We start from the raw sequence: 18,052 nt of genomic DNA, 5'->3' as shown, positions 1-18,052 counted from the left end.
GAAATGGGTATTCAATTATGGTAGAATGGGAAGCAGATTGGAAATATGTGAGGGACTTCCAGGAGTATTGGCCAGAAGAGAGCTTCACAATACATTACTAAGTGAAAAAGAAGGAGGACAAAGAACAACACAGGTGATTTGCATTCCTTTGATCTGGAAACATCTGTGGGGAGATCAAATAGAACAGGGCATGAGCAGGAGGAGAGACCAGTTGGAAGGTATTTCAGTGGTATGGGTGCCTGATGAAGGTGGGAGCAGCCCAGGGACAGTCAAACAGCTATCTTAAAGAATACAATGAGCCAGGTATGGTAGCTCACGCCTGTAATCCCAGCTGTTTGGAAGGCAGAGACATGAAGATCATGAGCTCAAGACCTGGCCAGGCAAAGTTATAGAGATCCTGTCTATTTTGTTTCAGAAATAAAATATAAAACAAAAGGGCTGGGGTCACGGCTCAAATGATGGAGTGCTTGCTTAGGAGGTAAAAGACCCTGAATCCAAAGAACTTAACGATTGATTGGTGGTGATGGGTTATAGAGTAGGAGATTCTGTCATGGTGGACCTGCGAAGTTTCCCAAGATTGATCTCTCTGCATGAGCACGATGGTGGATCCTGGGACAGTCACAGAATTGGCAGGGGAAGAGCAAAAGTTCTGTCCAAAAGAAAGTATCCATTGCAGACTCATAGATATGGGTCTGAAGTCCAGAAGAGCTGCTGGAACTGGAGTTAGGAACTTGAAGAAGATTGTCTGGGGAGGGTAGGTAGAAGGAGAAGAAAAGTGGGACCAGGGCCAAGCTCTGATCCTCTAGAGCGTGGAGGGGGGAGAAGCTGCCAGTGGGGACTGAGAGTCAGAAACCAGAGAAATAAAAGGAGAGTGTGAGGCCAAAGATATTAAGAGAAGGACTGACTTCTTGTGGAGCACTGCCAAAAGGTCTAGAAAGATCTTTAGAGCCGTCTCTCTCCTAGACGCTAATCTCCTTGACAGGTGGGATTATTTTATTTATTTTTGTATCCATAGAGCTTCCTGTGTGCTTCACGCATAGTAAGTGATCAGTAAATTTTTGTTAAATTAGAGAGACAAAGATACACAGATAAAGAGACTGTAGAAATTAAGCTTGAATCTCAAAAAATAAATGAATAGAGCCAGGTGTGGTGGTGTGCACCTGTAATCCCAGCCCTTGGGAGGCAGAGGCAGGGGATTTGTGAGTTTGAGGCCAGCCTAGGCTACATAGTTAGACTTTGTCTTAAAAAGCAATACATAAACAAAAACATTCCTTTGAAGTTTTCTGCAAACCCAACTTGATTTTAAGATTGGAAGTTGCTCGCCCTTTATTTCACTCTTGAGCTAATGGATTGAGTGATGTTAAGTGCCTTCCAAAAACACTGTGATAAATCGTACCTGTGCCTGGCCAATCTGAGTCATTTCTATCTTTACTTAGGTCCCTGTGATGACAAAAAGAGCAATTTGCTTTCCCTATCGTCACTCTGCCCTGAGGGAGTTGGTGGCACCTGAGAAATCTATTTCCCTGCCAACACAGTTCTGGGAGACACCACAGCCACTCCCGGGACCCCCCAGCCCAGGTTCCCACCAGAGAAAGATGACCCTGGGCAGGAAGAGGCTTCTAACCTGCTTCTCAGTCATGGCTTCTGTGTTAAAATGTTGCTGCTGGGGGTTGGGGGGGTGGGCTGGGGGCTCAAGAAGTGGAACATCTACCTGCCTAGCAAGTCCAAGGCCAAGTTCAAACCCCAGTACCACCAAAAACTAACGTTAATATAAATACTAATACTAATACTGAAAATGTCGCTGCTACCAGAAAAGACTGCAGTCAGCTGCCAGTGGCTCACACTGTAATCCTAGCTACTCAGGAGGCAGGCATCAGGAGGATCACGGTTCGAAGCCAGCGAGGGGAAATAGTTCAGGAGACGCTATCTCGAAAAAAAGGGGGGCGGGGTGGGACTGGTGGAGTGGTTCAAGGTATAGGCCCTAAGTTCAAGCTCCAGTACCAAAGAGAAAGAAAAGAAAAGACTGTAGGGACTATCAGCAGAAAAGGGGTGCCTTTATTCTGAAAATGGAAATTTTCTACAAAGAAAAAAGCATTCTTAGGCCAGATGCTGGGACTACACAATAACGATCCCAGGCCCTAGGACCCTTATTCAAAAAAACAAAAAAAGTCCTTGAATTAGAAATTTCAGAAGCTAAACTAATAGGTACAATTTAAACACTATAAAAAATGTTATGACATCACATATTATTTCTTTAGAGCAGAGGTCAGCAAGCCTCCCTATTTTAGGCTTTTCTGTTTCTGTCCCAGGTACTTCTTTCTGCCATTGTAGTGAGAAAGTGACCATAGAAAGTCTGTATATGAAGCTGGGCATAGTGTCATGTGCCTGTAATCCCAGCACTTGGAAGACTGAGAGGACAGTGTTGAATTTGAGGCCAATTTGGGCTATGCAGGGAGACCCTGTGTCCAGAAAAAAAGGTCAATGAGGGAACATGGTTATGTTCCAACAAAGCTTTATTTATGGACACTAAAAATTGAATTTCACATAATTTTTCCATGCCATGAAATACCATTCTTCTTTTGATATTTTTTTCCAAACATTTAAAAATGTAAACCCCATTCTTATCTCACAGGCTGTACAAAACAGGATGGAGCTGGCTTGGCCTGTGGACAGTAGTTTGGCAACCTCTGACAGACAGACAAAGACCATGGCAGGGGAAAGATGTCCGGATTGGAGCTTCTGAAGGAAATGAGCTGTCTCACATGTGCCATTTTTAAAAAAAATTTCTCAAATGTCTTTGACCATGTAAACCCACTGACTTACCCCTGACATACTTGGGACTAAAGTGTCCCCTCCATTCAGGTATTCAGTGGACCCTTTCCTCCTTCTCTTGCTTGTAACGTGCACATGCATGAAGGTAGAAACCTTTCGGCCAACAATGGACCCGTAGATGATGGAGGACCCTTAGGACAATGACGGCGTGAAGATTTCCCATTGCCTGGTGCAGTCATAGCCATCGGAACACCATAGTACAATGCCTCATGTGCGTGGTGACGCTGGGTACTCAGCCTGCAGTGCCAGTCGCCTGAGGGTACAGCGCACACAATCACGTGCAGGACGTAGTTCCTGCCAGCGACAATAAACAGCCATTACTGCTTTATGTATTTGCAGTGCTATCCTTTTTAACTTTAGTTTAGAGCACACTCCTTCTTAGAAAAAAATTACTGTAAGAGACACTACCATGGGCCTCATGTATCTTTTTCCCTGTGTTTAACTTATCCCTTTGCTCATTTGTTTATCATGGCCCTAGGAGCGATAGGCTGTGCCACATGGGAGGACCGTGTAGCTGGGTATGAAGCAGGCTAGACTGTGTAGGCTTGTATACATATGTTCCATGATGCTTGTACCTAAGGACACTTTTCTCAGAATGAGTCCATCAGTTAGCAACTCGTGACTGTGCTTTTGTAGAGAGAGCCAAAGAATTATTAGCTAGTTGACTTTATAAATCCTGAAGCCAAGAGAGAACACAGTAGTGCCCCGAGCCCCGCCCCCAGTCCACGACAAGCGTTAAGGTAAGTTCGTATTGAAGACTGATGCTTACACAGTGCAATATGGATGTGATGGACTCAGAGAGCAAAGAGAATAGAATTGCGAGGTAGATAGATGAAAATCCAGTGGCTGATGAGATCAGTGAGAACGGTGTGAGCATAAACGCATCCATGAAGTCTTTCGGAGCCACAGACAGGCAGACAAACAAAACTTAAGTTTAAATCCCAGCTCATTTGCAACCCACCTGTGTGACCTTGGGCTGATTATATGAACCACCTTAGCTTCAGGTTCCTCTTTTTAAGTCGGGGATAATAATAAATACCTCTGAAGGAGGTTGTAGGAACCAAAAAAGCAGTGTATGCAAATCATGTAGCATGGGACCTGGGATTGGGGCACCATCAGGAGACTGACAGCATGATAAAGCCCTGTAACTTGTTCAGCAGAAGCACTGAGTGTGATGATGCACATCTGTAATCCCAGTTCTTTGGAGGTGGAGATCTAGAGGACTGAGGTTTGAGACAAGCCTGGGCAAAAAGGTTCATAAGACCCCATGTCCATCCCACTGGTAATAGTGGTGTATACCTGTAGTCCCAGCTATGTGGGAGGCATAGGTAGGACTGTGGTCTGAGGCCAGCCTAGGCAAAAACTGACTCTTAGCTGAAAAATAACTAAAGCATAAACGGGCTGGGGGAATGGCTCAAGTGGTAGAGCACCTACCTAGCAAGTGCGAAGCCCCAGATTCAAACCCCAGTACTGTCAAAACAAATAAAAAAGAAAAAAAAAAAATCCAAAGCAAATCGGAACCTTTTAAGTTATGGAATTATAGACATATATGAAAACCCATAAACCTGAGGGTTGACAGCTGGTAGGGAACATTTGGGTAAAAATAAAAGCAAAAGAAGCCTGGTCACAGGGTGATGCAGTAAGGCACCTGGCCAGCTGTCTTCCCTAGCAACCAGCTTGTGGGGGCTTCCAAGAGGCTCTACCTACCTGGAGCTCCCCAGCTCCCCAGCCCTTAAATGCCAGTTCTAACTAGAGAAAGTATGTCATCTTGTTAGCCCCATAGCTTGCTTCCTTCAAGCCAGGCCAGCTGTGAGCCTCAGACATCTACTGTCTGCCCCACCCCCACCCCATTCTGAACTTCCACCTTGACCTCCACCCCATCTCTGGCCGTTGTGCCTTGTATCAAAGTCTCTCCCTTGATGTGGGGCCTACCCTGAACCCTAGCCTACTTTACGGGTGACTCTGATACCTCGCTTAGTTCACCTCTGACCAGTCCTCCTACAAAGGGACTGTATTCTACTGCCCAAACCTCTCCTGTCGTCATGGGACACAGTGCCCTACCATCAAGGGAACCTACTGAAAGGCTGTAGGTAGGAGTAAGGCTGGAGCTTGGAATTCACAGCTTCCTGAACTTTCCCTGGCTTCTCTATTCCAGGCTGGCCTCTGTATTCACAGCCCATGTCCTGGGGAGTCCCCTCACCCCGGAGTTGGTTCTGCTCATGCCCTCTCTCCACTGGTCATGTCTTGTTGGCTAGGTCCCGCATGGCTTGTGGTTCTGTTATGGCAACATCAACAATGCTTTCCCAATACAGATGACAAAATGAATGGTACAGGGGCACAAGATAGGAGTAATGGAGGACTTGCATTTATCTGACATCAACTCATGATGTCATTGTGCTAAAAAGTGAGCCTCAAATAGAATTGGCACAACTTAAATTTAAACTGATTTCTTACTGAAGAGGCACTGCTCTATGCTTCATTCTAACGAGCAGAGAAGAATGTGTTGGTGAAGTAGAAGTGACAAACAAAATAAGTGACCATGGCACCCGGGAAATCGTAACAGCCCAAGAAGGCAGCTCTGCCCTCACTAACCTGGCCTGAAGAAAGCTGAGAGGTCACATGGCCATGAACTAGGAATGAAGCTAAGAGGAGTGACTTGAAAGTCTATTTGTGTACAGTGATCCAGTAAAAAAAAACGGGGGGTGGGAAGATGAAGGTTAATGCAGCTGTTGAAGAAGTGTTCTGATAAGCATTTTTTTCCCCCTTAGGTATGTAGGGCCTTGTACTTGCTCAGCAGGTGCTCTACCACTCGAGTCATGCCTTCCAGTCTCCCACTTTTTTTTTTTTTTTTTTTGCTTTAGTTTGTTTTTTCAGATACGGTCTTGTGTTTTTGTCTGAGCAAGATTCAGACTTCAATCCTTCTACCTCCACCTCCCAAGTGGCTAGAATTACAAGCATGTGCCACCACTCCCAACCCTTTGATAAACTTTTTTTTTTTGGCTGTACTGGGGTTTGAACTCAGGGCCTTGTGTTTGCTAGGCAAGTGCTCTACCACTTGAGCCACGCCCGCACCCCAAAGGACATGGGTGAAATGCAGGAGAAGAGGTATACTGCAGTCCCCTTTTGCTGGTTACATTCCGAGACCCCAGTGGATGCCTGAAATCACAGGTAGTGCTAACCCCATGTATATGGGTTTTTTCCTTCACGTATATACCTATGGTAAAGTCTAATTTGTAAATTAGGGATTAATAATAATAACTAAATGAAATAATTGCAGCCATATATTATAAGAAGCATTATTTAAAACTTATAAATTGTTTATTTTGCTGGGTGTGGTGGTATATGTCTGTATCCCAGCTACTCAGGAGACTCACAAGTTCAAGGCCACCTGGACAACTTATTGAGATGCCGTCTCAAAATGATTTTTTTTTTTTTTTTGGCAGTACTAAGGTTTGAACTCAGGGCCTCATGCTTTCTAAGCAGGTACTCTTACCATTTGAGCCACTCTGCCAGCCCCAAATAAAACCATTTTTAAAAGGGTTAGGGGTGTAGCTCAATGGCAGAGGGCTTGCCTAGCATGAGTGAGTCCCTGGGTTCAGTCCCTAGCACCACAAAAAAAATAATTGCTTACTTCAGGAATTTTTCATTTAACATTTTCAGACTATTGTTGACTAAGGGTAACCAAAACTGCAGAAAGACAAACCCTGGATAACGCAGGACTACTGTGCAACAGGCTACCTTCAAAAGAAGGTAACAGGGCTGGGTGACAGTGGCTCACGCCTGTAATCCTAGCTACTTGGAAGCAGAGATGGGAGCAAATAATTCTTGAGACTCCCCGTCTTCAAAAAAATAACTAGAGCAAACCAGCCTGGAGGTGTGGCTGCTTTGCAAGCTCAAAGCATTGAGTTCAAACCCCAGTCCCACCAAAAAAGAAGGGTACAGATCTGTAGAAATATCCCCATAAGGGTTAATGGCTAGTGGCAGTGGAATCTTAGAGAAGTATTGAAGACAATGACTGTTTGTTTGTTTTTATTTTTTTTGGTGCTGGGATCAAATTGTGAGCTTTATATATGTGAGGCAAGTGCTCTACCACTGAGCTACTTCCCTAGCCTGTCCATTTGGTTTTGTGTCCGTAGTAAAGCATCTTAGTGAAGAAGGGGTAGTGCTACTAAGTGATCAGACTGTGTAATCTTAATAGTTAACTGAAAAATAGGATCATTCAATTGTAGCATTTCCTAGATCTGAATGTATGGTTTCTTTGCTGCACATTTTAAATATTTTTCAGTTTTTGCTTTTATTTTACAAGACAGTGTCTCGTTATGTAGCCCTGGCTGGCCTTGACTCTCGATCCTCCTTCTTCAGCCTCTGACACCAGACTGACACCAGAGAGGCAAACAGTGGCGAAAACTTTCTAAGAAAGGGTAGAGAGACCGTTGTCAGTCCATGGGAGCCAGGGAGTGCACGTGTGTGTCACGGAGCCATAGAGAGGGAGAGGATGGAGATAGAGAACGTGTGTTGAAAGGCCAGGCATGGCCCAAGAAGGGATAAAGGACTGCTATGAAAATACTCAGGACAGTGCCTGAGACAGGGGCAGATGGGTAATGGCCATTGGGAACACATTTTGAACTCTGCCTGGCACATGGTAGTGTGTGCCACTGTGCCCTGCCTCTTCACAATCAATGGATTGACTTAGAGAACAGGGTAGTCTGGGGCCAGAGGCTCTACCAGAATAACTTTGTGGAGAGTTAGAACTGCTGTCTGCTTCTATTCCTTCTTTGGCCCCCATATTAAAGAAGGAACTCAGAGCACTATCGATCAGTTAGTGCTAACTCTGTAGGGTTTAGAAACTGTGATGTACGCAAGCAGTCCAAATATGACTTGAGCATAAAGAGAAAGAACTGTGTCTATTATGACTTTATCTCTAGGGCCTACAGGGTTAATAACAGTGAGACAAATTAGTTTTCAAATGGCAGAGCATTTGCCATTTTCTATTAAGAACAATGAGTTTGACATTGAAAGGTAGAACCTCTCACATGTGTTCCCTTTTTCTCAGCGGCTCCTTCCTGTGTAGTGCTGTGGTGTTCTGGGACTCCACCTTCATCTTCAGGTGGCCCAGGCTAAGCCAATCAGTGAATGGTATCCCTTTGGTCTCAGTAACTGACTCAGGTGTAGAAATGTGACATGGATGTATGACTTAGGTCAGCGCCACCAAAGAGAATACCAGGACTTTTGCTGGGAATGCTAGGCCAAAGATGCTTTCCTTCTGGAAGTGATAGCAAAAGCAGGGAACTGTGAGTTGATTGGGACCACATAAGGAGAGTCTGTTGAGAATGGAGCTGTCACCAAGAGCTAAGGCAATGAAAGCTCAGCTATGAAGTTCTGTCCACCCTGAGTGAGCCACCTCACCCAACCTGGATTGAAGTCTGAACTCCTCCCTTATGGGAGCTGGAAAGCATCCTTTCTGATTCCAAAGGATTAAAAAAAACATGGCTAGGAAGGAATGAGATACATTCTAGAGGATTAAAGAGTTAAGTGTGAGGGCCAGGGTGTGGCTCACGTGGTAGAGCACCCACCCAGGAAGTGTGAGGCCCCAGCACCCAGAGAGAGAGAGTTGGAAAATGACGCATTCAAGAGAATGCAGTGTGTTGAAAAGATGAACGTGGTAGAGTCACTTCTTGACTTAGAGTAATGAACAAAGACATAAATGTATAAACCGTGCATTTTATGGTTCTAAAAGAAAAACGATAGCTCTGATTACATAGAACTTTTTAACTTATGTAGGTAAAACAGCACCATGAACATACTCAAAAGATACATGTGTGATTCTAGAACTTTATAGAGAGATATAGATAGGATGACAGATGGGACTTGATGTATAAAGAGCTCTTACAACTGTAAGAAAAAGCCATCTCAAGAGAATGAGTAAAGAACATGAAAAGGCAAAGAGAAAAAAGAAATTCACGTGGTCAATGAAATGAAAAAGATCAGTCTTTCTGGTAATTAGAATACAAATTGATGTAAAAGTCTGGGCTGGAGCATTCCTCAGTGCGAAAGCCTGTGGTTTGCATGTGTGAGGCCCTGGGTTCAATCCACAGTAGCCCTCCCCCCCCCAAAAAAACCCCAAAACGGAAACAAAGTGAAAGTCAGAAGCCTCTGTAGCTAGCAAGTGTTCAAGACCTTTAGCAAGGCACCAGTAACTCACACCTATAACCCTGGCTTCTCAGGAGGATCACAGTTCAAAGCCAGCCTCGGGAAATAGTTTGCCAGACCCTTTCTTGAAAACACCCAATACAAAAAAAGGACTGCTGGAGCGACTCAAGTGATAGAGCACGTGCTCTATCCTCATGCAAGCATGAGGTCCTGAGTTCAAGCCCCAGTACCACAAAATAAATAAATAAAAACTTTAAAATGATATTTTGAAGGCTGGGGACATAGTTCAAATGGGGGCCCTGGGTTCAATCCTCAGTGTAAAATAATAAAATGAAATAAAGCGGTATCTTACATGGATAATGATGCAGAGAAATAATCACTCATACTATCTTGGAAAAATACATGGGTACGAGCATCCTGGAGAGCAATTGGGCATCGTGTGTGAAAAACCATCACATATGCAGGTGAGGACCATGCTGCACACCTGTAATCCCAGAATTCAGAAAGAAGGCTGAGGCACGAGGACAGAGTTCCAGGCCAGTGTGGGCTACATAGGGAGACCTTGTTTCAAACAAACAAACAAAAACCTTAACGTATACAAACCATTTAACACAGTAATTTCATTTTTAGGACTTTATCCAAAGAAAATAATCAGACACATTCACAAAATTTAATATAGAATATTTAGTGTGGCATGCTTTATTAATCTAAGTGTCTATAAATTGTGGTATTTATTCCTACAGTGAAATGTATGTAGGCTGTAAAAAGCAGGTTTAAGAAGATGTTGTGACATCAGAAAATGTTGCTTATTTATTTTTAAGTTTATTTTCTCAGGGAAAAAAAAGACTAGACAGTTACACAGTATAATATTAATGATGATATCTTGGCAGTAGAGTTGAAGTGATTTGGTTCTTCATGACTTCTATATATTATAAATCTACCTCAGTAGACGTGCAAGCTCTTATAGACAGAAAGAAAAAAATTTAAGATGAAATGGGTGCCCAAGGTGAATGATGGAAAGGGTACATTTAAATCAGATTTAAATTTAAATTTAGATGAGATATTCAAATTTAAATGAGACTCAGAGCTTTTGATCCATCCAAACTACATCGAGGGATACGAAAAGAACTTCCAGGTCCCAGATATGATCACAGATGTGCTATGAGGAATCACTGAGCACTGACAAAAAAGGGTCTCATTATATAAACCAGCCTGGCCTGGAACTCACAATCCTTCTGCCTCAGTTTCCCACGAGGTAGGATTAAGGGCTGGCAGAGTGGCTCAAGTGGTAGAGCGCCTGCTTAGCAAGCATGAGGCCCTGAATTCAAACCCCAGTAACACAAAGAAAAAACTACCAAGTGGTAGGATTACAGGTGTGGACCACCTCGCCCAGCTATGTATGTTAAGGTTTGTTTTGTTTTGTTAAACACAAAATGCCCAACGGCACTCTGGAATGCCTGTCCCAGTTTATATTCCCAATGTAGTATGAACGTGTTTGTTTCTCTTTATCCATGCAAGATCCGTTTTCAAGTTCTGGATCATTTGCTAGCCACATAGGCATCTGTCTTCTACTTTTTTTGATTTTGTGAATTGAGCCCAGGTCTTCAGACATGGGATTACAGGCATGCACCACCATGCCCAGCTAATTTTGTATGAATTCTAGAACCTACCAGCTGATAAATTTAACCGCTTGGGAAAAGAAAGTATCAACAAAAGCCAGCAGGGGTTCACTGATGTTAAGTACCTGCAAACTACTCTCATTTCCTTATCCTCACATTCCTTAAATAAATCATGCAATCCTCATTCCAGACCTCCATGCAGGTTACATTATCATTCCCATTAGGCAGAAGACAGAGGTCATAGATGTCAAGTGATTCTCCCTGGCCCTCTGATCCTATAGTTTTAACTAACTTTTCCTCCCTCTCTCCCTCCCCTCCTCCCCCCGCTTTCCCTCCATCCCTCCATCCCTTCCTCTCTTCTCTTTCTCTTTCTTTTCTCTCTAAATAGCTAAGGTTACTAGGACAGAAGACTAGAGGCATATTTGTCACACTTGGCATTGGACTTAGATTTTCGTGGGACTCTAGTAGAAAATATAATGGAACATGGAACAACATACAGTATCAGGAGTAGATGAAATGATTACATGCAAAACTGTGGGTTCATAGGACAGAGTTTACCTGGAGGCTGTATACTGGCAATATTAACAGTACCTCTCACTGAGTACTTCTGTGTGCAAGGTTCTGTGCAAAAGTGCTTCCCATCCAAGTTCTTGGTTAGTCTCCCCCGACATCTGGAGTAGCAGTTACTATTACCCTCTTTCGACAGGCGAGTGAATCGGTGCTCAGAATGGTTAATGAACTTGCTAATGAATACAGATTTAGTAAGTAGAAGATCTGGGATTCAGTCAGAAAATCTGGGTTCGTTTAGAACTCATAGGCTTGACTATTACATTCAAGTATCTTCTTTTGGTTTTTGGCTCCTGTTGTGCTCAACTTTCTATTAAGAGAAAGGTTTCTTAGTTTTTTGTTGTTTTCTGGATTCTTCGTCTTGACTAACAATTTAAAAGGCATACTCTGCCTTTTAAGCAGGGAGAATGGAAGGAAAAGAAGGCAAGAATACCAAAATTTATTGTTTAAACCTGAGAGCCACTTTGAAATGTGACAGGATTACAGGATTGTCCCTATTTTCATTGATAAGCAAATTGAGATTCAGAGAGATCATATGACATTCAGAGTCCCTGGGCTGCTTAACAAAACCAGAATACAAATGTAGATCTGTAGACTTCTAAGCCCTGGCTTTTTATTACCACTGGCTAAAAAAAAAAATAATAATGATAATGAATGCCCTGCCCCCCGCCCCGCCGCCGCCAAAATGTGAAAATATAGTATTTAGTGGGGAAAAATATAAAATCCCGCCACTGGCTCCCAAAAATCAATTCTCTGAACGTCAGATTTGGGAGAGGAGACTGAGTTGATCATTTCAAGTGCGAACGATCTCGGGCCCCGTGTTGATTGCGAAGCACTGTGAGTCAGCAGTGTGCTTGTCAGAGCACGCACACAGCCTCAGGCAGCGTGACCCAAGCACCCGTGTCCCCTGGACCAGGAACAGAGTGCTCCTTCTGCTTTGCTCACTGCTAGTACCAGAGGGGGACAATTGCGATGAATTCTGAGTGCCACAGTTTTAAAGGGGCTTTGACAGACTAGGCTATGGCTATCCAGAGGAAAACAGCCAGATGGCAAAAAACAAACAGGCAAACATATAAATGCATACATTTGTGTATATAAAAACTAGATTATTTCATAACAATCTGAAAAACCCCAACGGTAACTGAAAACCATCTTCAGTTAGTCTGGGTTGCTGTGTGGAAGAATTTCTTATATTGCGTGTGTCTGGAAGGATTTGGGACAATAAATGACAAACAAAAATATGACCGTCCCTTGCATATCTTTTTTGGACTCTGAAATGCTGAACCTGGTATTTTAGATACAGCAAGTGCTCAAGAAATAGACATTGAGTTGATGTGTTGCTGTGCAAAACAAAACCATGAGAGGTTGTCTGGGGCAGAGGCTACATAAACCACCTGTTATACCCAAGTCTCCCATTCATCCCTCACCCTGGTCCAGCCCCCCTTCCTCCCACCATTACCTGCTTCAGTCCTGGCTATACCCCCAAAAGGAGGCCTCATTCAGGCCTGACCTCTACTCAAGAACTATGTTCAGCCCATCTTCTAGTTATCAAACATTACTGCATCCCTTGTCCGCTTCCAGGGAGAACTGTTGATCAGTTTCTCTGTGAGGATTGCTTCTCATTTTTCTTGCAGAACTCACTTTCCTGTGCCACCTTCAGATTGCTCCTTTCCAGTCCCCTCCCCACTCCTTCTCTGACAGCTGCCTACATCCCTCTCTTTGGGGTCTATGCTTGGCACACGTTGTGTGTACTCCCCAGGATAGCCCATCCACTAAGCCTATACATTTGTCCAAACCTCTCCTTATCAGCAAGCAGACTGTCATTTACTAACACTGTCATTCATTCACACTACAAGCTTGCTTTACTAATAACTGGCCCCTCTGCACTTGCCCTCCTCTCCACATGTAGGATAGTCAGTGTCATTGCTTTTCAACCTTGGTCTGTTTCCTCTGTTCCCAAAACTCTATCTGATCAATAATTGCTGCCTTCTAAATCTCTCTTGGGTGTGTCACTACTTTTACCCCACTGCTGCTATGGGGTGAAGTGTCATTCAGACGTTAATCCCTTCATTAGGCTACTAAAGTGGCCTTTGAATTGGTTTTCCTGGCTCCATTTTCTCCTTGCTCTAGCTCAGCCTTCATCTTGCCACTAATATTTTTATTTTTATTTCTTAAATATGAATGAATAATCACTACTCTCCCTTCTTAAAAACCTCTGATAATTACTTGTTGTCTTCAATGTAAATTCCAGATTCCATTGCCAGTCCTATCCCAGTACAACCGCCTCCCCCCCGGCCCCCCCCCAGCCACTGACTTCTTTTTTTTTTTTTTTTTTTTGCAGTACTAGGGCTTAAACTCAATGCCTTCACCTGGAGACACTCCACCAGTCCTGTTTTTCTGAAGCAGTTTTTGAGATAGGGTCTCAAGAACTATTTGCCTGGAGTGGGTTCGAACCGCAGCCCTCCTGATCTCTGCCTCCTGAGTACCTGTGATTATAGATGTGAGCCACTGGTGCCCAGCCCCAGACTCCTACTTTTTGTGAACACTGCCCCCGACCCCAGCCAAACTTCAACACCTTCAAGAGAAGAAGTCTGTCTCAGTTTCCAAGTCAGGGGGTCAGGAGACACATCAGGTCAAGAGCTGTGGTAGTTATTTATTAATTTAATTAACTAATTTCTTTTTTGTAGTGCTGGGAATCAAACCCATAGCTTCAAGCATGCTAGGCAAGTAGTGTACCATGGAGCTATTCCCCCATCTCCTGAAATATGGTATTTAAAGCAATGAACTGAGCTGGGAGCCAGTGGCTCACACCTGTAATCCTAACTACTCAGGAAGCAGGGATCAGGAGGATCGAGGTTCAAAGCCAGCCCGGGCAAATAGTTCCACAAGACCCCATCTCAAACCGTTCACAAAAATAAGGCTGGTGGAGTGGCTCAAGGTGTAGGTCCTGAGTTCAAGCCCTAGTACCACAAAAAAAAAAAAAAAAAGCAATGGCTTCTGAAGGTGACTTGCAACCTTCAGAGATCAGGAAGGCTCAGCAAGAGACTGAGAAGGTACAGCTAATGTGGTAGGAGGAAAGCCAGCATGGTGTATTGGAAGGTCAGTAGAGGCAGTATTTCTATAAGAAGGCAGCGATCATCACTTTGGAGAGGCTACCAGGAGTGGAAGATGACTGATGTAACATCACAGACATCATCTCAACCTTCTCAGGTGTGCTGTTAGTGGAGTAACAAAGGCAAAAGGTTGACTAGATTGGCTTCAAGAACTAGGCAGAAATGAGAAATGAAGTAGCTGCTTGTTGAATGGGTGAAGGTTGATTAAATGAAGCAGTGATGTCTTAGGGAGGAGTCCATGAGTTGGCCAGGAACTAAAATTGATCAATGAATTATTCTGAACTCTTAGAATAGCAGAAAAGTTCCCAAGTAGAGACAAGGATGTGATTTGCAGGATGCAAAGCTTCTAAGTGACAAGTGAATTCAGAGTGCCATTACCGAGACCACAGGATCAAGTCTAGGGAGGGTTCTGAATGAGTTCTGTTGTGATTGCTTTTTCTCCTTCTGGCCCCAGTTCATATAGGCCTTCACAAAGGACTGCTCAGGAGGCCTTAGGGAACAGGGAGTCGCAGGGAAGAGCTGACTTGGCGTAGGATGTTCAGAGACCATTTCCAAATATCTCTTGCTAGCTTGTGGGGTTGCTGGTAAGAAGCCTAGAAGGCTGATTCTCATCCTTTTGGGGGTTGGGCAGCACCACGCCTAAACAGTCCAGAAGAGGTGAACAGGAAAAACCTGACTCATACAACAGAGTTTATTTACAAATGCAATATTTTGAAGTAATCCTCTATAAAAAGGTTATGGTGAAATTATGGAGTTGGGCTAAGTGACCACCTAGACCTCATGAAAACACAGGATATTTGTAACTCACTCCTGAAATCATAATAGTCAGGTAATATGGAGAAGACGAGCCTTGGGTAGACCAGACTGAGGCTTTGATTTCATGCTATTCCCTGTCTGACATTCCTCAACTAGTCAAAGTTTCCAAAGGCACCGTGGTCACAGATTTCTTATAGAATGTGGTTTTACTTACTTGATATGGATAATACACTTTCCTTTATAGAATCATTTATGCAGATATCCAGGACTTGGATTGTGAAACAGAACCTGCCATGAGATAATTTTAGAACCTCCTGTGGTATGATGTTTCCTGTCCTTCTCCAAATGTGCCATGTGCTCTTATTTGTCTGTGACTTTGCATATGCTGTTCCTGTATCTGGAATACCCAAATTCTCTTCCAGGCATGCCCAGCTCTGGCTGTCTTCTGTAGAAGGCCCTTGTTCTCCCACTCCAGCTGAGCCAGATCCCCTCTCTGTCCTCAAACCATGTTTTTTTTGTGCATAGCTCCATCTCCACCCACACAACAATAAACAATAATTATTTAGTTTTCTGGCTCCCTCCTTGGGCTGTGAGTTTCTTGAAGTCTGTGGATTTTGTCTTATACCTATCTTTATTCTTTAAATTTAAAATAAGTTCTGTCCATTTGGGGCATACAGTTCCTGTTTGTTGAATGGGACACATGAATGTTTGAGAGTGTGAATGAATGAGTAAGTGAATACATAGAAGATCAGAAAAATGTTACCCCTCACATTCAAGCTAATGAAAGAGTAAGAGTACCAATGCAGAATTTGGGCTACACAATGCTACTTTCCAAACCTAGTTAAGATGACAAGATCATGGCAGTGTAACACATTCGGCGTGGGGATGACTCACGCAATCACCTTATAAATGTGTATGGCTTAAGATGAGAACCGGACCAATGAGGAGAGAGGAGTGGGTGGTGAGAACTGATTGGTTTAGATCTACATTCCTGAGGGAGATTTCAACTGAGCATTTTGGTCTTTGTTATTTCTTTTAAGCAGTATATTTTCATTTGAAAGTTTAAGGGCAAGCTACACCTTAATAAACATATTTATCTAAAGCATGGTTTCATTGTTAATAAAAAATGAAAAATAAACCAGCGATGACATGTCTACAATGGAAGTCACATGGAGCCAGTCATCTCAGTCCCTCCTCCCTTGGTTTCTTTCATACCTAATCTGTAAAATTGATAATAGCCCTTACCAGTATTTACATTATCAAAGTGTCATTACTGCAAATTAGGGACTGTAAATGGGGCTGATGTCTTCTTGAAAGACAAGCATTATGTACAAATGAGGTATTACTATTTAGTTTTTCCTTTTCAGTCCCATTAAATGAGAATTAGATGAAAACCCTGCTTTTAGCAATATCCAGCAGGTAAATGATTATTGATGAGTGAAATTGAAAAAAAATTCTCAAGCTGAAAACTGCAGCTTTGTCTGTCTGTACACAAGGCACAAATATTGGTTCACTTGTGATGTTTACCACTGTCCTTTCTCTTCTCTGTGCTCTAATCACAACCCGAAGACAGGGAAGCCTTTGGGTTCAAGCACAGTGTGCATTTTAGAGAACCTAGATATCCAGGAAGGATTTGGACATACTTTCCACTGTCAAGCCCTGTAGCTGGTTTTCTCATTGACCTAGGGCCTAAATGAGCCTCAGGCCTCTGTTTCCAGTCCAGCTCTTTGGCTGGGTGTGCCCATGAGCAACTCCAAGGTGGGAACTTTTGGGTCTTCTTGGAATGCAGGGTGATGATGGCAGGAGAAGGGGCTGTGGAAATAAGGTTTGGGAATGTCAAAACTTTGCTTCTTACCATAAAGGCCTGAGAACTGAAACTGTGCCCCTAAGGATTCTGGGTTATAAAGAGCTTCTAGCAATGTACCCATCTGAACACATAATCATACCTCGCCCCTGTGTGTGTGTAGTAGCTTCACTCACCTCTGCTTCTTTGGTCCCTGCTCTTACACTGCTCCCCGGCTGTCCCTTCCTGTCCAAACCCATTACAGTGTCCGCCCGTTATGACTTGGCTCACCTTCACTCCCCAGGACTAACATTCAGCATTGCTTGCAGTATGGTCATCTGTTTTCCACCTGACCCATTTATTTTGGCTTCTGGATTTTGCTTTCAAAGAGACTCCCTGCTTGCAGAGCTGGCTGGCCAGCTGTGGGCCAGCTGCCGTTCCAGACTCCAAGGTGATCAAATGCCTCTCTCACTATCCCAGTCTCCCTACCTTGAGCCATGGCAATAGGTGAGCATTATCTGAGCACGTCTGGCCCTGTGGAGGTCATTGCATTGGTGGACTACTCAGAGAGGTCAGGGTCACCTTCATGATTATAGTGGGCCTTGGTCCAGGGATCCTGGGGACCTTGGAGAGTTAGGCAGAGAACATGAGGCAGGTTTGATTTACAGTTCTGCTTTAGCCAAGTCCAGTACTGATTGTTGGATCACTGTTCAACGCATGAGTCATGTCCGTCCAGCTACTGGAAAGGAAGTAGGGATCTTCTTAAAGATCCTTTCAAATGGGCCTCCACGGCCTGGGGATGCGGCTCAAGAGGTAGCACCAGGCCCTGAGATCAATCCCCAGTCCCAATAAATAAATAAATAAAGCATCCATGCACGCCCCATTTTCCTAACCTTTGGAGGAAAGTCTAAGGATTGTCTTCCACTTTAAAGGCAAACTTCTTTTTTTTTTTTTTTTTTTGGCAGTATTGAACTCAGGGCCTCACACTTGCTAGGCAGACATCTTGCCTCTTGAGCCACTCTGCCAGTCCCGTTTTGTGTTGAGTATTTTTGAGGTAGAGGCTCTCGAATTATTTGCCTGGGGTGGCTTTGACACTTGTCGTCTGTCCTTCCCTCCCACCCCTCACTGTACCTTCTCTCCGTTTCTCAGGGATTCTTTCTCTTTGTGCTCCTCTGGGTTCTCTCCTGGGTCCTTTTCTCTTCCCCCACACCTTCCCAGGGGGTCTCACTCAT

General features: G+C 43.7%; 1 protein-coding gene across 2 annotated transcripts in view; it reads left to right on the top strand.

Moving 5' to 3' along the window:
* Mkln1 (muskelin 1) overlaps nucleotides 1-18,052 on the top strand; it is a 288,685-nt gene that overhangs the window by 6,480 nt on the left and 264,153 nt on the right. The window lies entirely within an intron of this gene.

The sequence above is a fragment of the Castor canadensis genome, chromosome 2 (assembly GCF_047511655.1).
Source record: "Castor canadensis chromosome 2, mCasCan1.hap1v2, whole genome shotgun sequence".
Lineage (NCBI taxonomy): Eukaryota > Metazoa > Chordata > Mammalia > Rodentia > Castoridae > Castor > Castor canadensis.
This window is presented reverse-complemented; position numbering and strand designations above follow the sequence as displayed.